This window comes from Sminthopsis crassicaudata, chromosome 3 (genome assembly GCF_048593235.1).
Source record: "Sminthopsis crassicaudata isolate SCR6 chromosome 3, ASM4859323v1, whole genome shotgun sequence".
In the NCBI taxonomy this organism is placed as follows: Eukaryota; Metazoa; Chordata; class Mammalia; order Dasyuromorphia; family Dasyuridae; genus Sminthopsis; species Sminthopsis crassicaudata.
Window position 1 is genome coordinate 478,039,989 of NC_133619.1, and position 27,351 is coordinate 478,067,339.

A 27,351-nucleotide genomic window follows, 5' to 3' on the forward strand; every position below is an offset into this window, starting at 1 on the left:
TTTGTTTTAAAAATACATAAAATAAATAAATTGGATGCTAAAAGATTTTGGTGCATATATATATAGTATTAATATTACTTTATTGTCTTTGGCACCTTTTAGAATTTGCCTGATTTTTCCATTTAATTAAGTCTACCTTTGCTTTTGCTTTGTCTGAGATGACATTTGATACACCTGTCTTTCTTATTTACCTGAAGCATGATAGATTTTGCTTCAGCCCCTTATTTTAACTCTGTGTCTCTCTCTTTCAAATATGTTTTTTGTAAACAATATATTGTTGAATAATAGTTTCTAATTCATTCTTCTATTCACATTTATTTTGGGGGTATCATATTCACAGTTTTGGTTACTGTGCATTTCCCTATATTATATTACTTTTGTTTATTCTTCTAATTCTCTTTTTTATTCTGTCTTTTCTCAAAAGTCTGTTTTGCTTCTGTCCACTACCTGCCTTAATCTGCCCTCACTTTTGTCATCCTTCTTTTTTTCTAACTTTTCCCTCCTACTTTCCATTTCGGCAAGATAGATTTATATACCTGATTAAGGGTTTGTGTGTGTGTGTGTGTATGTGCATGCGCATATGCATGCATACACATATGTGTATATACATATATACATACATTTATATATCCTCTCTTTTAGCCAATTCAGATGACAATAAGATTCCTACATTATTTTTTGCTCTACTGTTCAATGTTCTTCTTTGTATTTCTCACTTATGTGAGATAGTTTTTCTCATTCTTCCTCTTCCTTCCCCCTCTTCCTAGTTCCATCCATTCATTTAAAATAAATCATCCCAATATAATTGACTCACACCTGTGTTCTCTAAGAAGAATTTTTTAATTTCCCTTAGTAATGATAAAATTCTAGAAGAATAGATGCTGAATGGAGTGAGCAGAACCAGGAGAACACTGTTCACAGTAACAGCAACATTTTATGATGATCAACTATGATTGACTTAGCTCTTCTCAGCAATATAACAATCCAAGACAATTCCAAAACTCATGATGGAAAATGCTATCTACATCCAGAGAAACAGCTATGGAATCTGAATGCAGATTGAAGCATACTAAATTTTTTTTTGTTTTGTGGTTTTCCCCTTTTGTTTTGTTTCTTCTTCACAACATGACTCATATGGAAAAATGTTTACATAATTGAACATATATAACATATCAAATTGCTTACCATCTTGGGGAGGTGGAGTGGAAGGTGAGAAAAATTTTAAATTCAAAATCTTATTAAAAATGAATGTTAAAAACTATCTTTAAATGGAATTAGAAAAATAAAATACTATTTACTAAAATAAAATATTTTCAACAATTTGATAAAGTTCTTAGGATTTACATGTATCATCTTCCACATAGAAATGTAAACAGTTTAACCTTATTGAGTCCATTATGATTTCTCTTTCATATTTATCTTTTTATGTTTCTCTTGAGTCTTGTATTTGAATATCAGATTTTTCAATTTAGCTTAAGCCTTTTCATTAGGAATGCTTGAAAGTCCTTTGTTTCATTAATCTTCTATAAGAAATTATCAGCAGGCTGATTTCAGAAAGGCTTAGAGAGATTTACATGAACTAATGCTGAGGGAGTGAAGCAAAAGCAAGTACATAATACAACAATATATGTTGTATATAATAACAAGATTATGTGATGATCAACTGTGAGGGACTTGGCTCTTCTAAACAATATGGTGATTCAAGACAATTCCAATAGACTCAAGATAGAAAATGCCATTCACAACCAGAGAGAGAACTATGGAGACTGAATGTGAATAGAAGCATAGTATTTTCACCTTTTTTATTTATTTGTTTTTTATCTCATGTTTTTTTCCCCCTTTTTGGTTTGATTTTTCTTGCACAATGTGACAAACATGAAAATGTTTAAAAGAATTGCACATATTTAACCTATGCTAAATTGCTTACTGTCTTGGGGAGGGGGAAGTACAAGAAGAAGGGAGAAAAATCTGGAACATAAAGCCTTACAAAAATGAATATTGAAAATTATCTTTACATGTATTTAGAAAATAAAAAACTATTGATTTTTTTAAAGTCCTCTATTTCACTGTTGTAATTTTTTCCCTTGAAAAGTTATTTTAACTTTTGCTGGATATGTTATTCTTGGTTATGATCCTAACTCCTTTGTCTTTCAGTATATCAAACATAGTAAGTGTTAAATCTTGTATAATTCTGATTCTTTCAGGCTGCTTGAAGTATTTTCTCTTTGATCTGGGAATTCTGGAATTTGGCTATAATATTCCTGGAAGTTTCATTTTGGGGATTTCTTTCAGGAGATTATGAGGTTATTGGTAGATTCTTTTAATTTCTATTTTAGCCTTCTGGATTTAAGATATTGGGGTAGTTTTACTGTATAATTTCTTGAAACATGATGTCTAGGATCTTTCTTTTATCATGACATTCAGGTAGTTCAATAAATCTTGATCTATTTTCCAGATCATTTTTTCTGATGAGATATTTAATCTTTTTTCTACTTTTTCAGTCTTTTGACTTTGTTTCTTGATGTCTTGTGGAGTCATAATCTTCCATTTGCCCAATATGAATTTTTAAGGAATTATTTTCTCCATTTTGTACCTCCTTTTCCATTTGGCTTCTTTTTAAGTACTTATTTTTATCAGTGAAGTTTGATAATTCTTTTCCCACTTAGCCAATTCCATTTTTTAATATATTGTTTTCTTCAGTATTTTGTGCTTCCTTTACCTACCATTGCCTTTTCATAATTTGCTTGGATCATTCTCATTTATTTTTCCAATGTTTCCCACATTATTCTTATTTGATTTTTAAAATAATTTTTGGTCTTCCAATAATTCTTATTAGGCTTGTGTCCTATTCATATTTCCTTCCTTTTCACACTTTCCTCATACCTGCTTTGACATCTTTATCTTCTTATGAGTTTGTGTCTTACTCTTACCTATCACCATAGCAGGTAGGGAGATTTTTGCTTGTTTTCGGGAGGCTGTTTATGGTCAAATTCTTTGTTGTTTGTTCATATTACCAGCCTAATTCTTGACTTTGAACTTTATGTTAAAGTTAGGCATTTTTCTTGGTGTTGGAGGCTGGGGTGGATTTGGAAAGAGGAACTGTCCCAAGCTTCAGACTTTTTTGCATTGCTATTTTCAGAGCTAGTTCTCATGGTTTGGAAGTGTTAAGTTGCTTCCAAAGTGGTATTAGTCTGGGAGAAGTATGGTCACTGCTTTTCTGGTCTGTACTCTGGTCTTTTCCCATGAAGGGACCTTGATATCTTATGGTTACAACCACTTCTGCTCGTCAGGACCCCTGGACTTGCAACTGAAAATGGTATTGTTCCTCAGAGCTCCTGATGTCTTTGTGACCAAAAGCAACACAACTCCTTAAGCCATATTGATATCTGATTTAGTCTTATGACTAAAAGCACTGCTCTCCATCTTATACCTGATCCAGAAATAGATAGAAACAATGAAGTTGCTGAACATTGTCTGCTCCTTTGTCAGATCTAGCACAAGCTTCCTTTGTAATCTCTTTCAGATCAGTTGTCAAATAGTCTCTGACTTGATAACTCTTGAAGCTGCTGTTGCTGTTTCTTTTTTCAAGACTGCCGACAGTTGGTGTGGTTGTCATATGTGTTCTAAACCAGCCCTCACCCCAATGACACATACCTTGACACATATCTTTCCTTTCAACCGTTTAAGCTGAGCCCCCCCAAAAAAAGTCTCACTTCAACCTTTTGTAAGTTCTGCCACTATAGAATTCAACGAGGCATTATTTTAAAGTTATTTGGGGGTGATTGTTGGGAGAGTTCACATGTAGTACTTCCTCTATTCTATCATTTTGTCATTTTGGTTTCCTCTGTCCTTTTTTTTTTTTTTTTCAAATAAACATGTGTCCAAATATTGTACCTGAACTCAGGAAATTGTATATAGTTATCTTAACTCCCCACTTCTACATCCTTGCTCCAAAAAGTGAGTACTTAAAGAGGAATAATGAGAATCATTCAAAAGTGGGATGAAATGCTTAGTAAAGTGGTGGGTTATCTTCCCTTGCTATTCATCAAAAAAAAAAAAAAAAAAAAAAGACTGAGTACTTCTCAGGCATGTGGTAGTATATATTCTTTTGAAGGTTCGGATTAGACTGGATGGTAAATGAGGTCTCTTTCAACTCTGAAATGTTTTTATTCTATGAATAGCAAATTAATTCATTCCAAAAAATTCAGTTTTATATTCTCAATGCATGCATGGCTGTGATGTTGCCACAGTATTGCTTTCACTTTTAGCTCATTTTCTTTTCATAAATTCTATGTTTCTATTTCCTTCAGAGAAAAACATTGAAAGTGGTGTGTTGGTAAGGAAAAAGAAGGAGAGTTGTTGGGAACACAATATGTAACTTTGCTTTACCTCTGGTAGACCTTTTCTTCTCTTCTTGTGAGGGAATGATGGTGATTCAAAGAGACAGAGGCAGTTGCTGTTCTCTGACCTCTCCACTGAGAGACTGTTGTGTTGTCTAACCTCTCTCCTTTTCCCTCTGACACCTCTGTCAGTAAAGGATGCTTTGCAACTCCTTCAGATGCTATGATCCACAGCTGTGGAGGCTCTTGGAGAATTGACCTGTCCCTTTACAGTGCACTTAGGCATGGTCCTTAACAGAGAGTGAACTAATAGGGATTTTCTCTAGGCTTTCCTCTCCCACTAATTAGCTGCATGAAGTTTGAATAATTTTCTGTAATTTAATTCCCTTGAATATAAATTGAAGAGTTCAGACTAAATGTTATAGAGAGCCTAAAATCCTGTGATCTAATTGAAAAGGCATAAATATCATGGCTATTTAATCAAGTATAAGACCAGCACAATTATAATCAAAAGTTTAAATGCTACCAACCTTTGACCAATCTGCCTTCAGTGAGTCTTTCAACAATTACATAATAAGTTGCCAACTAGATACATACCAAGGGCAAGATATATAGAAGAGATGTGATATATGTTTCTTAAGGACTTTACGTGAAATAAGAAATACTAATATTCAATTAATAAAGATATGTACATAACAATTATATAATTATGATGAATAGAAGTGATGGATCAATGATAGCCTTGCCAGAATGAGTGAAATTAAGACTTCAACCTGCATTCTAAAAGAATGACGAGGAATGGAGTAATGTAATTTTGCAATAGAAAAAAAAAGGATATTTAATATATTATGTATAGCTTGGACAAAGGCTCACTAGTTTAAGAAAGTAGATCACAGTCTAGAAGCAGAATGTCTGGAACAGAGGGTTCAAGCGGTAGCATAGTGGAAAATTAATATCACTAGGTAATGGTCAGTCAGTGAAACTTTAAAAAGGGAGTGTTTATAGTAGATCCAAAGAATGACATAGAGCCACTGAAGAGTCATTCATCATTGGCAAACATGGTTAAAAGCACAGACATGAAGAATGAGTTTTAATTTCATTATTTTGATCCTATGGAAGGGATTAGGAGTCAATAATAAGGTAGCATTAGGACAGGTGTTGAGAAGTCAGAGCCCAAACTGGGGGTTCAGGCAGACATGACAAAAAGGAAAAGGCAGATGTATGCAATTCCTCACAAGGGAAGGATATAGATTTAGCCACTGGCTGATTGTTTGTATAGTGACAGATGAAGAGATGATTAAGAAGACTGAGGTTCTGGCTCATAGAACAGTCATTTCATGGGCACAGCCCACAGTGATGCAGAAGTTGGACAACAGGCAAGGATGGGATGAGGGGTGTGTGGAGAGTCTGATGACAAAATATCTTATCTGAGATGGCTTGACAAGTGAGTTGTGATTAATGAGGAAGATAATACTACTAATAACAATGCTGATATAGATTTTATAGCACTTTAAGGTTTGCAAAGAACTTTGCCCATATTATTTCATTTGATGAGTGGCTGGTAGAAGGCAGGAAAATGAGGGAGGAGGAAAGACAGATTTGGCAATTACATTTTGCCTGTTTGGGGAAAGTGAGAGCTGCCTCCCTGGCTCATCTCCCCTGACTCATCTTTCTCTTCTCTGTGCATCATTTTTCCAATGTGGAAAAAACAAAATACTGATATTGAATACATTTTCTAGTGACTCTTTTCTCACATATTTTTGCTTTTAACAGAAGAGAGGATAGGTTCTACTACAAAACATCATTGAAGTATAATCCCAATCTGAAAGGACATATGTAGAACATGGATAGTCAGACTTCTTTGGACCAAAAGATAGCTTATGCTATAGATAGCTATGCCCATTCATCTTATGCACACACTACAATTACTTGTGTTGTTTAACAGTTTGTAGATAGATTAAAATGTCTACACATAATCAACAAAACAACAAAAATATAATGTTAGGACTATTCCATATGTTTTTCATGATGTAGCAAGGCACCCTGAGTGAGAGATAGGAGGCAGCATATGCAATGAGGATCAAAGCTGCCACATCTCAACCATTACCTTCTCTCAAACCCAGCAGAAACAGTCTGGGACCCTGAACCCTGGGGAAAAAGCATTGTGTTCAACTTCTCTAGTCAACAAGCCTGCTTCTATCACCCACAGCTATCATAATCAATCCTTGTAGGGACAGGACCCACCATTCCCACCAATATCAATAGCAGTCCCTGACACATAAGTACAAGATGCCTGGGAACAATGATGTTCTGTTTCCAGTCTATCATCCAGGGGAATGACTCCTATGGAAAAGGACTGCAAACTTCCCACCAATACAAACTGTCATTGACAGAGCAGACAAGCCAAACTAACTGAAGCACTGAAATACACTGAGGTAGAGACAGAAAATGACACATGCCAGGTAAGCTAAACCTCTGACACCACTTATCCTCAGTCCCTGATAGAGACAGTGATAGAGAAATAGTAGTGTGCCCCGGATTACCAGCCCAGCTTCCAGCTTGACTCTGATAATCATAATCAAGGGGAGTAACCCTTTCGAAGAAGTTTAGTAATTTCCTTTGCGGGGGCTGTATCTCCCCACTTCCTCAACAGCCATAGCTAATAAAGATCCAGAAAAGAACATTTTCAACACCAAATTCCTTGGCATTCCTGAATGATTCAACATCAGAAACCAATATAAGTTTACACATGAAAATCACGTTAAAGAAGATTCATCTCCATCATGTTTGTCTCTGTATCTTATGGACAATGGCACCTTTCATATGAATTATGGCTAAAAATCTCCGATATATCTTATCTTTTCCATTAGAATGTGAGTTCATTGTGAGGAGGGCTTTTCTAATTGTATCTCTAGTACTTAGCACAATCCTTTCATATAGTAAATATTTAATACATCCTTTTTCATTCCTGATTCCTTTATTCATTTGCATAATAAAATGTTTTTAAAATGGCATTTCCATAACATGAAATCAAATCACTAGTCCTCAAACCTCCTGAGCTCTTTATGAATTCTAACTTCATGAGTTTTTCTAAGGTTGTAGCTATCCACAAGAAGATGATGGAAATCAAAGTAAAGGGGGTCACCTCACAAGTTTACTCCAGTCTCAGTGCACTGTACAGCATTTTTATTTGCATATACCTTTTTCCTCCATCAAAAGATCTCATTTATTTAGGGGATGAGGTAAAGAAGTAAGGAAGAATTTCTCAATAACCTACACCAATATCCTCAGACAAATTGAAGTTTGGGAGGAGAAGGCAACTTGAAATCATTAATTCATTAATTCTTATAGCAAACATTAAAATACTTATTATGTTCAATCCATTCTTTTAAGTAGTGAATATATAAAGGTGTTATATATACAACTGACAATCTACATTACTTTCTTTAAAATCTAGATGGAGATTTAAAATATGTGTAGACAAAACTATTGTACAAATTAGATTGATAAGTACATAGGAAAGATTCAAACATCATGCCATGTGATATCTGAGAAAGAAGAAATTCATCTCAATCTGTAGATCAAGGAAGGCTTCATAAAGGAGATAGCACCCAAACTGGATATGGAAAGGGAAGGATTTCATTAGGCAAAATTGGCATTGAAGGAATCTATTCCAGGTCTAAGAAAAAGTGTGAGCAAAAGTATGGAATTGGGAAAAAGCAAGAACAATGGGGAAGATATAACCCCTTAGAGAAGGAAGATAGAATATATTAAAGGACTAGTGGAAGATAATGCTAGAAAGATAGGTTATAGAAGCATTTGTATGATTAAGGAGCTTGGATTTAAGAAGAGGAATGATGTGAGCAGAGCTATATATTGTGCATTTCAGGCTGGATTATTCCACACACTTGAGGATAGCAGTATGAAACAGATTACAGAGGGAGTGGCTAGAGTAAGGGAGACCAATTTGTTTACAAGAATTTTCCAGGAAAGAAATGAGAGAATCTGGACTAGGATAGGATTGGGAAAAGGCAAAGGGTGTGGAAGTAGAGCTGATAATTGATATTTGTCAACTGACTAGATATAAGAGGAAAGGGAATGGGAAGAGTTAAAGATGACTATGGGCCATTAAAAGATATGTAAACCATGAGCAGATATAGGTAAATTAGAATAAAGGGGAAATTTTATTAGATAAATAATGAATTCGGTTTTAGACATGTTTGAAGTGCTGTCAGAATTTTTAGGTAGAGATGTTTTTTTTTCTCCATTCATGAGAAAACTGTATAGGTTGTCCTATATCTATAACTATATATGGGGAGGGAATATCTGAAGTTATCTAGTCCATTACCCTCTTATTGTAACATACAGAAAAAGAGAAAGACAGAGAGACAGGGAGACAGAGAGAATCCACTTACATATTTGTATCTATTTGGATGACTATTTAGGACTACTGGACACAGATAGCCAGAGATTTACTCTTCTCTCCCATTCTACCCCATTGCTTCAGTTTTTCTCCTTCTCCTTTTCCTCTTCCTCCTCTTTCTTCTTCTTTAATGCTTCTCCCTTTTTTCTTCCTCCTTTTATTCTCTTCTCATTTTCTTCTTTTTCCTTCTCCTTCTTCTTTTTTCCTTCTCCTCCTCCTCCTCCTCCTCCTTCTCCTCCTCCTCCTCCTCCTCCTTTTCTATGCCACCTCCCAAATTTTATAAGCTGTTTTGAGGACTCTTTGCTTCTCTGTTTTTCCTTCCTCAGATCTGCTTCTCAAGGTCTGTGAGAAGTGGGTATGGAAATGGAAGCAGGAGGTGTCCTCCTAACTCTAACCCTACCTTACCTTGGGTTTGTAGCAGCTTTCATTGCCATATCTTCACCATTGTCCATGGGATGGCCGTGGTATTAGTTTTTTGATAATTTTTTGATAACCTGTACCAATGTAACATTGTCAACAGATAAAGAAAATTATGTCTAATTTGCATCATTGGAATTGGATCAGGCTCAGAGTAGAACATGAGAAATAGGTCTAAAGGCATGGGGCATAAGTAGGTCTGTTTGAGACTATGATGCCAAAGTTCTGTCCATCTGTTTATCTGTCCGTCTGTCTGTCTCTTTGTCTCTGTCTCTGTTTCTCTCTGTGTCTCTCAATCTCCACCCCTCTTTCCCTTTCTTTCTTTCCCTCCCTTTTTCTCTCTTTCCTCCCTCCTTCTCTCTCTCTCCCCTCTTCTTTTCTTCCTTCATTTCTCTTATCCCTTCCTTCCCTTCCTCTTCATCCCTCCCTCCCTTCCTCCTCCTCTCTCTATTCCTCTTCCTCCCTTGTTTTCTCCCTCTGTCGATCTCTCTCTCTCTCCCTCCTTCCTTCTCTGTCTGTCTGTATATATCCCTGTCTGTGTTCTCTCTGTGTGTCTCTCATAGTAAACACCTTCTGGTATTTACTGGGTAATCATTCATAGATTACTTCTACTTTGGAAACAAACTCTGGCTAAAGCCAGAGGGGATCTAAGAAGCCATTTAATTCATCCCCCTCTTATTTTACAGATAATGAAAGGTAAATCTGCCAAATATCCCATTAGTGGTAGGTACCTATGGGAGAAATTTTGAACCTAGGTCTTCTAACTCCAGAACCCAACATCTTTCCAGTATACTATGTGTCAACCATCGAAGTAAATAATTTGATCTTTCAAATTCTGCTTTATGAATACTCTGGTTTCACTTTCTCTTGCCCTCAGATATCTTCACCCTCAGACTTTTAAGCGTATTTTTGAGGAATTAGTGTCTCTTATCTAATGCTCTCAGTTCAAGAACCCATTATTGGGTATTTTTCTCCTTCCTAAGGTCAAACACCTATAATTAAATATTCAGTTCAATTTAGCCAGTTAACATTGATTTTATTTTATGAAGGGATATTTATTTTCAAGAATAGAGGTAGGCACTCTCTGCCCCTCAATATCTAGGCACACGCTCTCCCCTATACAACCTTGATCCCTTCGAAAAATACTCTCAAACTTACTATAATATTTACATAGCATTGATTCCAACATTCAAAAATGGCATAACTACTGGATGCATCTGTGTCAAAGTCAGCTACCACTTTGTTGGGTCCCAAAGTTCATTCTCCAAGGTCTTGGTGCTGGACTTGGTGGCCAGGAAATCTGGCATTGACTCTTCTCTCAGACTTTCTGGTGGTTCACTCCTCACTTTTTGAAACTCACAATCCTATTGCCATATCTAATATCCCACTGAAAAGCAAGAATAGAAACACAGCAATAGACATACCAGCTGGGCCATGTGCTCATGGGCCATATCATTATGAGCCTAATGGGAAGATGGGAGCCAATAGTCTCTTCGTCCCCGTAAGGCTTATTCTGATTGATAAGGCAGGGAAAAACAAACAAACAGGCAGAGGGGCTGGTATCTCTGATTGTGCCTTTCCGCTACAAAACAAAACAAAAATCTGCAGTCTTGTCACGTGGTTTGTGGACAAAAGCCAGTTACAGAAAGTCTCTATTTGCTCCAATGAGGGAAGCAAGACTTCTTTTATACATCCTATGCCTTTCCAAGGATGGGCTGCCTAGTCTCTTCTACAAAGGGGATTGCATCAGCCCCCATTACATCAGCAATACCTACTTAAGTGTTTGGACTGAACTACCAGCCTTTGTATTTGAATTCAGGCCAATCTGAATTCAGGCTCAATCCGTCACTTAGAGGAATTATTTTTAAGTGAGTTTAATTTTTTTAGTAGCTTATTCTAATGTAATATTTTTCTGTAGCTCTTTTTTTGCACATAAATTATGGATAATTTTACAGGTTTATAGACTTTTGGAACTGAAGATTTTAGAAAACAACCATATGTGTATGTGTGAGTATTTCATTCAGCTTTCTATTTCTCTCAGACTTTAAGTGCCTTGCTCTAAATATTTATATGCTGAACTGAGTTGAATTATTGAATCTAAACCTCTTCTTTGATAGCAGAATTGATGAGGCTATGGAACACAGAATTGACTTAACACAGAGGCAGAGGCAGGGCTGGAATACAGGTCTCTGGATTTGTAGGGCTGAGTTCTTTCTATCACACTTAAAAACTCCATTTTTTAAGGTTATTGGCAAAGTGTGACTATTCATTTTTTTTAAAGGAGGCAATCAGGGTTAAGTGACTCACCAAAGTCACACAGCTAGTAATCATCTGAGATTGGGTTTGAATTCAAGTCTTCCTGATGCCATGAACAGTGCTCTATCCACTGTATCACCTAGCTGCCCCTAATCACTTTTTAAATATTCCCATTTCTTATCATCAAATAAGTGATTTTTCTTTAATGACTCAACCCTCTATGTGACCAAAATGTTCACCCCACCCCAAGAAAAATACCAAGGAATACCACAATATTGCTTCATCACATTGTGCAAGTCATCTTCCTCCTCTGTCAATCACTTTCATCATGTCATGACCCTTTATAATATTATCCACTGAGTCTTTCTATACCTCAAAATTCTACTTAACTTTCTCAGACTGTTTTCAAGGCCCTTCACACTTATCTCCTAAGTCATCTCTTTCTCTTCCTAGTTCTAAATTTTGCTCTCAGCATACTGGTAAGGGTTGCTCATAATCTTTTCTTCTTTTGGACTTTAAATAACTTACTTTCTCATTATACACTTTTGCTTGTTATTTTTGCATTGTATCTAGATTACAATTCCTAAACAGAGAAACATGAGTTCTGCTGAAAACCCATTAAGTTCATTGACTGATAGATACTTTTTATTGAAATATACACAATATAAATATCCAAGATAAATCATATCATACTCCTACTAAAGGATTTATAGCAGTCAAAATGAAACCTGCTAGATGGAAAGAGAATCTTTCAGTTTTTTATCTACTAATTAAAAAAGAGGGACAATGCCTAAAAGAGACAGTATTACCTTATCTTTGTCCTGGAGAAGAAATCTGGAGATTTCTAGATCTGAATGAATCTGGATTTCCTTCTAGTCCAATTAAGCTTCATCCCAGCTTTTCAAATCATTTAGCAGAATGAATATTATTTGACCTATATTTGATAGACATATTGTCTATCTTTCAATTTTTAAAAAGAGACACCTCTTAATTGGTTACATTGATCTAATTAACTGAATAATTAATAATTTTAATAGATTTTTATTTTCCTAAATACATGCAAAGAGAATTTTCAACAATCATTTTTGCAAAACCTTGTATTCCAAATGTTTGTACCTTCTCCCTTCCTCCTCTCCCCTAGACAGCAAGGAATCCGATATAAGTTAAACAGGTTCAATTCTTCTAAACATAGTTTCATATTTGTCATGCTGCACAAGAAAAATAAAACCAAAAGGGAGAAAACAAAACAATCAACGACAACAACAAAGGTGAAAACACTATGTTTCAATCCACATTCAGTCTCCATAGTTCACTCTCTGGATGCAAATGTCTCTTTCCATCACAAGTCTATTGGAATTGCCTTGAATCACCTTATTGTTGAAAGGAGTCAGGTCCATCAAAATTGATCATCACATAATGTTGCTGTTGCTGTGTATATTGTTCTCTTGGTTCTGTTCATTTCATTTAGCATCAGTTTATCTTTCCAGGATTTTCTGAAATCAGCCTGCTCATCATTTCTCATAGAACAATAATATTCCATTACATTTATATACCACAACTTTGAATAACTATTAGTAAATTATTAGTATATACAAGTGTGCTCTACACCTAGGACATACACAGGAATATTTGGGGGAAATAATAAACTATGTTCACATTGTTTTCACAAAATATTATTATTAATGGCATTATTATTTTATTCAAGTAGCTCGGTGGTACAATTTATAGAGCAGTAAGGCTGTCAAGAAGATATTAATTCAAAAATGGTCTCAGACATTAACTAGTTTTAGTACCCTGAGCAAGTCACTTAAACTCTGTTTGCCTCAGTTTTCTTAACTGCAAAATGGGGATAATAGCAATACCCAATTCACAGGATTGTTGATGAGATATTTCTATTTGTAAAGCACTAAGCACAAGACCTAGCATATTGTAAGCACTATACAAATGGTTATTCTCTTCTTCCTTCCTTACTGAGAAATTTATTGTTAATAAAATACTTTATTATTTCAAATTTTAAATTCTATTTTTTATGTTTTATAATGTATCCAGTATATTAATATAACAGTATAATTATAAAATTTATAAATATATATATATTAGGACCACATAATAAAAAAATTTTATTGATCAAAAATATGATTGCTCTCTCCTGTCAAAACCTTCTTATATGAGTGTCTTAGCTTTCTCTCCCACTTCTGTGTCATTTGTAAATACTATAAATATGCCATCTATGCTCCCTCCCTTCCTCCCTCCTCCTTTGTAAATGGTGAGCTTCTTGATGGCAGGGATTGACTTTCTCTGTATCCCCAACACTCAGTACAATGCCTAGCACATAGTAAGTAATTAATGCTTATTGGCTGACTAATCGATCAGTAAAACTGACTGGTCTATAGTCCACAGCTGTCACAACATTTGTATTCTTTATCACAGTTTCTGCATAATATTTCTAATGATGACTTTTTTAAAATTAGAAATGGGAACATTCCAGATTTCTTCTCACATGCTATATTGGGTATGATCTGGCTATTTACCTAATTTTTCTGAGTGTGTGTGTGGGGGGCAGTAAGGTTTGGGGGAGGGTAGTGGTGTGAACGGATGTATATGTGTGTCCCTCCCCCATGTACTCTTTTTCTGCCCTGCAAAACAGCAAAACTTTGGAATCCACCCCTTTCACCCCAGATGCCGGCAGTGACACAGCAGGACAGCTCCAACATTACGTGCTATTTAACGAGCCCTCTCCTTCAGCATCCTGCTCAGGGACTTGACATTAGACAATGTCAATTAGCTGGGCCTGGATGTCAGTTTCCACAGCTACGTGCTCAGATGGAAAGATTGCCAGATTGGCATGGGGGAGGACCTTCTTATTTCCTGTAGGGAACTGGTCAGTTTATTCTTCCCCCTTCAGCCTCCAACTAACTTCCTCCAGAAGTATGTGAGTTATTCTTTCCATTCACACCATGTTAAAAAAAAAAAAAAAAAAAAAAGAATGAAAGAAAGAAAAAATAAAGAAATAACTAAATGATGGCTTTGTGTCTGTTGAGGCTGAGATTTTTTTTTGACAACTCCTAAATTTATGACAATTTAAAATAAAAAGCATGTAAATAAAATAAATGTGCCCATAAAATTATGACTTACTTACCCCTTTAGCTGCTGGAGAGATAAAGGATGTGTGGCTTGTGAATTCTTTCTCTCTGTGTCTCATAAACAGTTTTATACTATTGGCCTTAACCATTCTGACATAGGCTTTCATTCTGGCTCAGCCCACTTATTCTTTCACCAGCAAAAAACCAAAAATATGCGACTATTTTTAACTAAGTTGTGTCCTAACATTAAGAAAATAACCACAATAGTCAGCCTTTGAAAAGTACCTGCAATGTGCCAAGTATCCTGCTAAGCACTAAATATTTTCTTATTTAATCCTCACAACAATCCTTTGTGGTAGCTGCTAGTTGAAGAAACTGAGACAGCCAGAGGTTTAAGTGACTAGTTCAGAGTCACTCAGTCAGAAAGTTTCTGAATCTGGAACTGAATTCAGGTTTTGCTAACTTTAAGCCTGGAACTCTGCTCATCTAAGTGAGTGTGGGTGACCTCACACTCAAGTCAGTTAACTTTCCTCAGGCTCAGGGATAAAAATAACAAAAAATTTTAAAATCTGCCTTCCTCTTGGAGTTGTTGCACGGATCAAATGAGTTACCATATATAAAAACAAATCTTTAAGAACTATATAAATGCTAGTTATTTTTTTAGCTATTGATTCCTCTTGCTGTGCTTGGGGGTGGGGGATGGGTGGCTGGGGAGTGTTTTATAAATGGTACTTGATAGAAGTTAAGCTAGACTCCCTGCTGATTTTAAAGAGAGGGCTAAGGCACACTGCTGTTAAGATATGCCTGATAGCAGATTTGTTTACCTTCTGCTCCATTCACATCTCTGATCACATATGGTGTCATTTTTATTTTGACTCATTTTGATTTTTTAAAAAATACCTCAATGTTTAAAAAAAAGAGGCAGTTTTTAAAAATGACCTAAGCTTCAGCTAAAAGTTTCTTCATAGGAAATAATGAATGGCCTAAGAGGTCAGAATGCCAGGGCTGGGTAGGGGAAACAGGAGGAGCTGGGAGTCAAGAACAGAAAGTCTTCTTTGACTTTTTTTTCACTGATCTCTCTACTCAGACCCTTAGCTTCCACCAAAGATACCTCATACATCTTTTTGTTCTAAGGCTTAAGTAAATTTAAAAAAATAAAGGCTTACGATCCTTTGTGAAAAGAAAGATGAACAAATAGAAATAGTGATTAGCCACCTCTATTTTAATATGTGTTGAACTTTCACACTGTATTCATCCACATAATGCAAAAAACATGTGATTTTGCTCTTGATTGGAACTAGATGTGTTGCAACACATGTTAATTGTAATTAGGCATTTCTCCTAGAATGCTTGGGTAAATTGTTAATTAATACCATGCTTAGTTTTCTCCCTTACATGCTAAAATCTAGTTTTTATAAATACACACAAGTGTTAGAATGGAGTAGATTTCTGCCTTTGTCAGACTGGAATGGCCCTAATCTCCTTTTGAATTCCTCTACTCCCCTTCACTGCTCTGCTCCTATGAAAGATTTTCTGATCCCTTCAGTTATTATTGCTTTCCCTACCCACAAGTTACTTTGTATTGTGTGTGTGCATACACATATACAGTATCATTATTACTCTCCACATACTGTATTTTGTGGTTCATCGTATTGGTCTATTGGCTATTTTATACATCTCCCATCTTGGTACCTTTGTGGAGCTGATCTTATGCCTGAAATGTTCTTTCTCCTCCAAATCTCAGAGTTCCTGGATTCCTATAATTCTCAGATCAAGAATCACCTCCTAGGGAAAGGGACCCACATGTGCAAAAGTGTTTGTGGCCGTCCTGTTTGTAGTGTCAAGAAACTGAAATTGAGTGGATACCCATAAGTTGGAGAATGGCTGAATTATTATATATAGTACATGAGTGTTATGGAATATTATTGTTCTATAAAGAAATGATCAGCAGGATGATTTTAAAAAGGCCTGGAAAGACTTACATGAACTGAAATGAATAGACCCAGGAGATCATGATACATGGCAACAGCAAGATTATATGATGATCAATTCTGATAGACTTGGCTCTCTTCAACAATGAAATGATTCAGGACATGAAGAGAGCCACCTAAACCCAGAGAGAGGACTTGTGGGAATTGAGTGTGGATGCAACATAGTATTTTCACTATTTTTGTTGTTGTTTGCTTGCATTTTATTTTCTTTTTCATTTTTTTCCCTTTTTGATATGATTTTTCTTGAGCAGCATATTTGTGAAAATGTGTATAAAAGAACTGCATGTATTTAACATATATTGGATTATTTGCCATCTGAGAAGTGGGGTGGAAGGAAGAAAGGAAAAAAAAATTGGAACATAGGGTTTTGCAGGGATGAATGCTAAAAATTATCCATGCATATATTTTGTAAATAAAAATCTTTTATTAAAAAAAAGAAAAGAGTCATATCCTAGAAGCAGAGGGCCTTTCCTACCCCTTAGAGATGCTACTACTTTCCTCATTAAAAACCCTCTTTTTCCTATTCTGTATTTATCTTGTATGAACTGATTTATATTGGTGGTCTTTCTCCATTAAATATAAGTTTCTTGAAGGCAGGGACCATTTTTGCCTTTTCTTCATATTCCCAGTGTTTCCTAGTATCCACTATTAAGAAATGTTTTGTAATCCATTGATCTCCATATAAATACATGTATACATATAAAATAATATAAAGCAATATTTTTGACATATGTATATAAATAACTAACACAATTATACATAAACACACATATGGTTTATACATATATATGTATCTATATTAAACATAAATACAAAGTACTAATATGTGTATGTGTATATATAAAAGTAACACAATTATTCACATATATAATTAATATGTTTATACAAAATAATATCTGTGGGTATATATAATAGCTAATATATATACAAACATATACATGATTACATATATATACAAACAAAATATTAATGTGCATGTATGTATACACACACATATATATGTATATATATATATATATATATATATATATATATATATATATATTTATTGGTGGTTGTCTTTCATTTTCGTAGAGGACCAAAATGACATCATTATGTTAGAGTTGAGTTACAGTGTATTTGACAGTGGCTGATCAGACTTAATATATGCTCGGGATGCTTTGCCACAGGTAAGACACAGATAGTCCCTATGACTATTTGGGTTGGTGCATCTCACTTTTTTCTGAGCTAACACAATACTTTCTCTAATGAGGGCATGCCATGCTGGGCGGTCCTGTGCCAGTACCTCCCAAGTCATAAATCAATTCTAAAGTTCTTAAGAGAGGCCTTTAGAGTGTTCTTATATTGCCTTTTTCCTAATCACCATGTGAATATTTGCCCTGTGTGAATTCTCCATAAAATAATATTTTTGGATTCTGAAGATCGCCTGGCAGAATAAGATATCAGACACTGAGGTCCTTTCTCAAACTAAACTACCAAGCATTTTAACTCTACTGTAGAGAACACAATTCTGTTGGGTTGGCCACATTGTTGGAATGCCAAATGTACACTTAACAAATAGGTATATATATATATATATATATATATATATATATATATATATATATATACACATACACAAACATATTGAGTCGGTATGGTTTCGCAAATAGAAATCTGGAAGGTTTAGTTAAAATCTAGCATTTGATACATACTGGCTATGACATCTTGAGCAACTCATTTAATTTTCAGTATCTCAAGACAATTGGCAAAGATTATAACTTGCAAAGTAGATATCATTCTGCACTGGCAGGGGAATTTTCTCATTTGGAAGTACTTCATACTAATAATATCATAGTTCTGATCCAATACATGTATGTGCATGTATGTATTATTGTATACATATATATATATATATATATACAAATGTAATGCATACATATATATTTACATAATGTTTGCTTATGAATAATTTGTTTCTACTCAATAAAATAGAAACTCCTTGAGGTCAGAGTGTGTCTTGTTTCGGTTTTTCTTTGAATTCCTAAAACCCAAGACAATACCTGGTACAGGAGATACTCAATGAATTCTTGCTGAATGAATAAGTTTTATTAGCTCAATATATACACATATATGTATATATTCAAGAGAACATTTTTATTTGCTTCTTTCTAGACTGTTCAAATGACATTATTTACATGTTATAGTGAAATCACTGTGGATTTATACAACCTAACCTAGAATTTTGTTTATAAATTAAAATAACTTGGAATAAATCATTTTCATTTGATCCATTTGTGGTTGGGGAAATTGAAACATGAAGAGGTTAGGCTCAGGTTCAGTCCAAAGCAAGGCCATGGAAGAGCTAAGGATTATGATTGCCTGTATTTTGCTTCCAAGATCTGTTTTTAATGGCTTTTTCCATAGTGGAAATGCTACGGCCCTTTTGAAAAACACACTTCATTATTTTTCTTTTTTTCTTTCAGATTCGGAATAACTCATTGAAGGACACAAGGAAAGCCTGGAAAGGAACTGACAAGGACCAAGAGAGTAAGAATGACATAATTTTCCACACCAGTTTTGAATTAGTAATATTGAAACTGCCATATTCATTGAAAACTTATCTTCAATGGTAATGTGACTTTTGTATTGCGTTCTTAACCTGTAGTGCCTGAATTTGGTTTTTAAAATAATTTTTATAATTTCATTTGAATGTGTGAGGAATGTAGAAGACCCTTACCCAAAATGATTACTCAGAGATCAATCAAACTAGAAAGCAAAAAAGTTGTTTATTAAAACCTGCAGAGGATGAGCCATCCCATCACTAGATAAGAAAGAGAAAGTTCATGATAGGAGGGCTAAAGAAGTAGTAAAGATACATAGCTTTTATACAAGAGATTATATCACAAGTAAGAGAGCATTGAGAAGGGGAGGGGGAGGCATCTAACTGGTTGTTGCTATCTGGAGAGATTGGTATGGAAGGTTTCTGTTTCCCAAAATCACCTGATTTCTAAGAAACTGAAAATCAGGCCTTCACCCTTAATCAAGCAGATAGTGGTCAAGCTAATAGACTAAATATCGATAAATGTCAAATACTGATAAATATCATCAGCTCAGGTTAAATAAATATGTTTATAGCTGGCCAAGGCTCAAGTAAATATGGGCTTACACATATTATACAAGTCATAGGGGAAACACAGAAATAATGAAAATAAAATACAGAAAAAGAATTCATACATTCCTGTAAGTTCTTCACCTTATCTCTCTATTCCATACAAATGTAAGGATCCTTTGTAATCCTATGTATCTTATTTCATGCATTACAAATATTATTGGTATAGGGATCTCTGGGGCTTCACTAGACTACCAACAGTGGCCATAATATAAACATGAATAAAACCCCTCTTCCCAAGTTTGTGAAGATAGTAAACAGGAATAACTCTTACCTTCTAAGAGCTTACAATCCAAAACAGACTGCCTTAGCACAAATAAACATAAAGAACATAAAGGCAACACAATATTTGTAAGCAGTGAAGTGGGCGTATTTAGAAATTTTCCACAGAAATTCCCTTGAACCAGAAACTTTCCTCTGGTTTGGGAATCTAACACCTTTGTCAGTTTCGTGAACTTAGCTCCTATTCTTACTCAGTAGTACATCTTTGGGTGTCTTTAGCTCCCCATTTGTTCATAGAGTCATAAGGTGAGAGCAGGGTCAGTTGTGGGTGTTACATATTTAGATAGGGTGGAGCCTGAGGGAAATCACCTCTCTTCCAGGAAAGGTTTCAATGGAGGAGGTGAGATTTCAGAAGGTGTTTGAATGAAAGGGAGGGAGCTTAATGAGAGAGAAGAGGAGGTTCCAGATGAAGGGTGTGGGAAGAGATTTGAAAGTAGGAGTAGCATGGCTGATCAGAGGGGTCATGACAGTGAAGTGACCATGTGGGGCTACACAGAAGGAAATTATGATTGTATTGATGAGTAGGATGAATGGTACCCCCTTAGGCCACCCAGGAAAAGATTCAGAAATGGCCCTCATAATAATAATAATTATTATTATTAACTTTAAAATGAACAGATGCTATCCTTTTATAATAAAATTAATGTAGAGGGTCTGTCTATTTGTACTCTTCTGCCATCAAATGCAGATATTTGCTCAGATGATATTTACATTTTCAAAGAGCGGGAGATTGTAATAATTTTGGTTAACAGGGTGAGAATAATCAAGAATTCAAGAAAACTCAACTTCCTGAGTTCAAATCTGTCTTTAGACACTTGACAGCTACGTGATCCTCAGGTCTTCACCTGTAAAATGATCTGGAAAAGGAAATGGCAAACCACTCCAGTATCTTTGCCAAGAAAATGCCAAATGGGGTCACAAAGAGTCAGACATGACTGAAACAACTAAATAACAATAAGACAAAATAGTGAAGGGCTTTGTAATGAATGGTAAAGATGAGAAGAACTGGCAGGATCAAAATGATACATGGAGAAAGTAATTTGGCAGTAGCTTTTTAACAAAATGGGTACCTGCCACACAGGCCTTAAGCAGAATGCTGACGAAGGAGGTTCTCCTTTGAAGACCAAATCCCTAGAAGTCATGACTTTTTTCTGCTTTCCTTCTCCTTCCCTAAATTCTACTCATCAGCAGATTAACTTTTTTTTTATTATTAAACCTTTTTATTTTCAAAACATAAACATGGATAATTTTTCAACATTGACCCTTATAAAACCTTGTGTTCCAAATTTTCCCCTTCTTCCCTCCCCTAGATGGCAAGTAATCCAAAATATGTTAAACATATTAAAATATATATTAAATCCAATATATGTGTACATATTTATGCAATATAGATGAACTATTTTAAAGTATACAATTCTTATCTAGGAATCTCAGGCTGCAAAATTGAAGCAAAATTGGTAGAGGTATGTTGCATATTCATTTAGTTTGACATGAGTTTTAAATTAAAATCTGTCTTTTAAGCTCTCCCAATTTCACTGCCCTTCAAATTAAATGGTTTCTTATTTAGTAGTGGAAGGTTTGCTGTCTTTTCTGGCTTGTTTTCTCTCCTTCAACAAATCAGGCCAGCATTAATTTTTTGTTGTTGTTGGTTTGTTTCTTGGAATCTTTGGAGGACAAAATCCTTTTCTATCTTGCCCCAGTTTTGTCCCCTTGGTTTCAGTTCAGTGAGAGTCAACATCCATGTCTTGAGTGATTATTGTGTACAAATCACTATCCTGGCATTAGGGAAGATAAAATAGTGAAAAAGACATAAAAAATCGATCACTTCCTTCAAGGAGTCATGGGGTGGTGGTGGATAAGACAGATAAACAAACATAATGCAAAATGAGGTACAAAAAAAGAAGAGAGAATGTAGAAAGCGCCATTTGAGTCTATGAGAGGGATAGAGGAAATTATTTTTGGTTCCCTAGTGGGAGAAGGAAGTATCATTTGCATTGTACCTTGAAGTATAGGTAGGTATTAGGTAGAAACTTCTTTCTATATGATCACCTGAACACGAATTAAGTGGCATCCAATGTGCTTTCTTCTTCTCTGTTAGTATATTTAATTTATTTTAGTTTGTTGTTCTATTCAAATGATACTAACTGTTTCTCAGATTTGGCATTCATCTCTCACATTTGCAGAATCTGACTCCCTTGCTTGAAATGGATATCCTTTTCATTGTTACCTGTTAAAATTCTTCTTTTACCAGTATGCTGACATGGGGATATCTTTAATGAAGGAAGTTAAGGTCTCCATGAAAGCTTGCTTTCCTGAAATGCCACAAACTGGAGGGAATAATTAGAAAAAACTTGGGGAGAAAAAACAAAACGAAACAAAACAGTGGGAAGGATGTTCAAATCTTGACATCAATTAGGAATGAGAACCTGACTAGATTATCTTTATGATCCTGCATTTTCTTTCCCTTCTTTAATTTTCCAGGAGTCACAGCAGAGATAGCACGTTTGTGTTTCTGAGAATAGAGTTTCCACTATATTATGACCTTCCCATTGCCAAACAGGGAAAAATGCCAACAAACTTCAGCTCAGGGTTGGAACTAGGGAATATGGAAATATCTTTGTGTGTGGAAAAGGCACACAGTAGATCCAAAAGATTGGATTGCCACATACTCATCTTCCTCTGTACTCTATGAAAGCCAGTGGGCCAGATAACACTAACATACTGCCAGCTGAAATAAAAGGGATATAAGAGCTAAACTAGAAGCAAGGAAGCTTTAACAACTTGGTGATAGTGGATTTAGTGCAGAGCTTGAAGAGGGCTATGATTTCTCCAACTGATATTGTGTTTGTTCGTGGAGAGATAGAGACTAAGTTTGAAGGGGATCTCCTATATTCATTCTCATGCTAACTAGAATTTAGTTATAAGCCCCATTTCTATTTTTTCAGGTATTAGACTAAATATGTTTTATATCAACTGTTTATTGGGAGCTTTCTGGTTTCAAGTTAGGACAGAATAGCCCTAAGGGAGAAATCTAAAAGTAATCTAAATTCAGATGTTCCCCAAAATGACTTCTGGATACAAACAAACTTGAACCATACTGATCTCATTAGAGAGAAATCCACCTTAGAATCCTCCTGTCCAACTTGTCCAAGTGGAGGGATCTAGGTGCCTCAATTGATATGTGGGTTACATATTCCCTCACGGCTAAGTTCAAGTCCCTCCATCCCCTGATCCCCTGATCTGCCTAATGCTGGCTGCTCTCTTGCTTCTAAAATTACTTATCTGGATATTGATATAGGATTGTAGTAGGATGTAGTCTCCTTGAAGCAAAAACATGTAGCACTGTGGTTTGCACATTATATTGAACTGAATTAAATTGAATATATCCTAAATTTTCTCTACCCCTTTGGTCTATCATAAAATCATAGAATTATAGAAGGGGAAAGGACCTTGAAAATCGGTACTTCACTACTCTATTTTATAATGCTCAGGTATGACCTTGCTTAAAGTGACACAGCAAATTAGTGACAAGGCCAAGACTAGAACCAAAGTCTCTTTACTTCAAGTACAGTGTTCTTATTATGGTACCATACTTCCTCTCTTTCTCTATAAGCCCCAGGCTCCTTTACAATGCCACCTCCTAGCCTCACGGAGCTCACGTCCACCAGGTACACATTAGCATAATACTTAAAAAAAAGTCCTTGTCCAACCCACACATCCCGCCCTTAGATGTCCCAGTTTTATTCCTTTCCTCATGACATTAATATACTTGAAGTTTTGTGTTTATACTTCTTAATATTTGCCCCACTCATATAAGGTCTTCCTTATGGTCACCAGGAATCAAAGAATTAGAGTGTTTGTGTTTACTACAAGTTGTGAAGCCTGAATGCAAGTATGTCATCACTTGAGGGAAATCTTATAAGAAGATTATACTAGTCTAGAAGATGGGACTAGGATTTGTCCTAAAGAGATGCAAAGGAAGATTAAAAGGAGAGAGAAGTGATTCTCCAAGAGTGGAAAACAATATATATAGCAAGAGAGACATGGTTTGGTATCTTGATTGGGACACCAGTAATATTGTAGCTTATTCTGAAAGCTAAGTATAAGAGAGGATTATTGAAACTTGATCCTATGCCTCTTTCAATGACTGTCCCTTTTCCTTTTCCCCACCTTTTGGCTAAACTTCCAGAAAAGCTGGTCTAAACCCACTATTTCTACACCCTCTTCTGCCTTTTTAAGTCTGTTTCCTCCCCAAACCATTTTAATTGTCCTCTTTAAAGTAATTTCATCCTAGAGTAACTCAATGATCTCATCTTAACTCTCATTCTTTTTATCCTCAATGATTTTATCCTTCAACATTGATCACTGACTTATATGTATAAAGGACTTATATGCATAAAGGACTTATATGTATAAAAAAACATTTATAGCAGCTCTTTTTGTGGTAGCAAAGAACTGGAAATTGAGGGAATGCCCATAAAATGGGCAATGGCTAAACAAGTTGTGGTATATGAATGTAATAGAATACTATTGTGCTCTAAGTAATGATGAGGAGGTAGATTTCATCAAAAACCTAGAAAGACTTGTATGGACTCATGCTGAATGAAGTGAGCAGAATCAGGAGAACATTATACATAATAATAACAACATTGTGTGATGAACTGTGATAGACTTAGCTCTTTTAATAAAGCAAAACAATGATCCAAGACAAATCCAAAAGACTCATGATGAAAAATGCTGTCTACAACCAGAGAAAGAACTGTGGAGTATGAATGCAAACTGAAGCAGACTACTTTTACTTTTTGGGGGGGTTGTGCGTATATTTGTGTATGATTTTTCCCTTTTGTTTTGTTCTTTCACAACAATGACTAAGATGGGAAATATGGTTACGTGATTACATATGTATAATCTATATTAGCTTGCTTGTTATCTTGGGAAAAGGAAATAGAAAGAAGGGAGGGAAAAAATTTTAAATCCAAAATCTTATAAAAATGAATGTTGAATGTTATATGCAATTAGAAAAAAATGCTATTTACCAAAATAATTAATTATTAAAAAATAAACATTGATCAGTGACTCTGCCTGGATTCTCTCTCTAACTCCAGGTTTTAAGGCACTATGCCATGCTCTTTTACCTCATGCATCTCTAACTGTTCCTTCTCTTGTTCCAGCTTCTCTTTTGCTTTATCCTAGTTTCTCTGGAACCTCTCCCAAAGCACAATCCTAAGCTCCTCTTCTTCTCTTTCCCAAAATTCAGCAGCCGTTTTGCATTCAGATGCCTCTCAAGCATATATTTCGAACCTTTTGTCCAGTCATAAGACCATAGATTCGGAATATGCAGTGTCCTCCGAGGTTCACCAGTTCAGTCTCTTCCTTTTACAGATGAGAAAACTGAAGTGCAGGGAGGTGAGTGGAGAGGAGCTGGACTAGAACAGAAGAGTAAGAATCAGAGAGAGAAGAAAAGGATAAAAGAGCAGGGCAGGATGCTGTAAAACCTACAGTATCTAAGCAGGAGTAAATAATGTCAAATAAGCAGCAGAGAATGTGAAACAAGGTATACAGATGGATACACACCTGTATATATTTGTGCCTGCATCCATGAACGTATGAATATTGTTTGGGACCAGTGACTTCATTGTACTAAACTGCTTTCCAAATGAGAAATGACCATCTTACGTCTAGAATAAGTGGGCCTTATTTCAAATGCATCTCTGCTTCTTGCTGGAAAGTTACTTGATTTCCCTGGGCCTCAGTTTCTCATGTACAAAATAATGAGACTGAATTAGTGAACCTGTAAGGACAGTGCAGCTTCCAAATCTGTGGTCTTATGATTGGAAAGAAGGTTTGAAATATAGATTTGATAGACATTTTAAATCAAATGGCATCTGAATATTGGGGAAGAAAAGTTGAGGAGTTTAGAAGTGTGCCTTGGGAGGTATTCCAGAATAACTGAGCTAGGGCAAAAGAGGAGCCAGCACTAGAGAAGGAACAGTTAGAGAGTATGAGGTAAAAAATCAGGCATCTGCTGCTCTTATAAAACATGTCCATAACTCCATCATACTCTTCTTCTGGAAACAAGCAGTAGTAATTTCAGTGATTGAAAGTTATTGGCAATATCCATGTCAGGGACTCCCTAACGTGATAAGCTTCAGATAAACATGGCAGTAACCTGTGATAAAAAGGAACATTATAAATAGGGGGAAGGGAGAAATCACTGCTGGCTGCCCATTATGATCATTTTTTTAAAGAGAATGTCTGGAAATATGGACCAGAATTTTTCATGGAGGATGGTTGTGTGACCGTGGGATCACTCTGTAATGCTATGTCTCACAAAACTCAAATGAGGTCACAATGAAAGTCCTCCTACTGGGACATGCTCCAACCTGAGCCCTGGGTATTAAGGACAGCAACGCCTACCACATTCGACAAGGAAACAATGCCAAAAGTATGGAGACATGGCAAATTTGCCAAAAGCAATAGCTATTGATTCGTTTATCCAGGTGACAAAGGATATGGCAGTCATTTTTATTATTGTCACGTAGCCTTCAATGCAAATGGATATCATCTCACTGCATTGGAAAGTACGCGGTCAAATGGGGGTTGAGGAACAGTTCAGTACTTTTCTTCTGCAGTAAAAGTCATACAATAGCAATTCTATTCACAAAGTACATGAAGATTATTAAGTTGACTGATAACACTCTTATTTACTTCTCAATAAGGATGATAAAATTATTTTTTTTGTTAATGCTTTTTATTTACAAAACATATGCATGTATAATTTTTCAACACTGACCCTTGAAAAACCTTGTGTTCCAAAATTTCCCCTCCTTCCCCTAGATGACATGTAATCCAGTATATGTTAATTATGTTAAAATTATATGTTAAATCCAATATATATATATATATATATATATATATATATATATATATATATATATACACAAATTTATATAGTTATCTTGCTGCACAAGAAAAATCAGATCAAGAAGGGGGAAAAAGTGAGAAAGAAAACAAAATGCAAGCAAACAACAACAGAAAGAGTGAAATGCTATGTTGTGGTCCACACTCAGTCCTCACAGTCCTCTCTCTGGATGTAGATGGCTCTCTTCATCACAAGATTATTGGAACCAATCTGAATCATCTCATTGTTGGAAAGAGCCACGTTAGATGATAAAATTTTTAAGAAGACTTTGAAACAAGCAGTATAAAATTACTCACCTGCATTTACTTCCCCAGGGAGAAACTAAAAATAAATCAGAGGCCAGGGAGAGGAAGCTGGCTTTATCTCTTTATCTGACTATCTACTTTGTACCAGACTAGCTGAAAAAAAAAAAAAAGAAAGAAAGAAAGAAAAAGAAAAAGGCATCTTCCCTTTAAGCAACAAGAAATTCAGGAACATTGTCTTAAA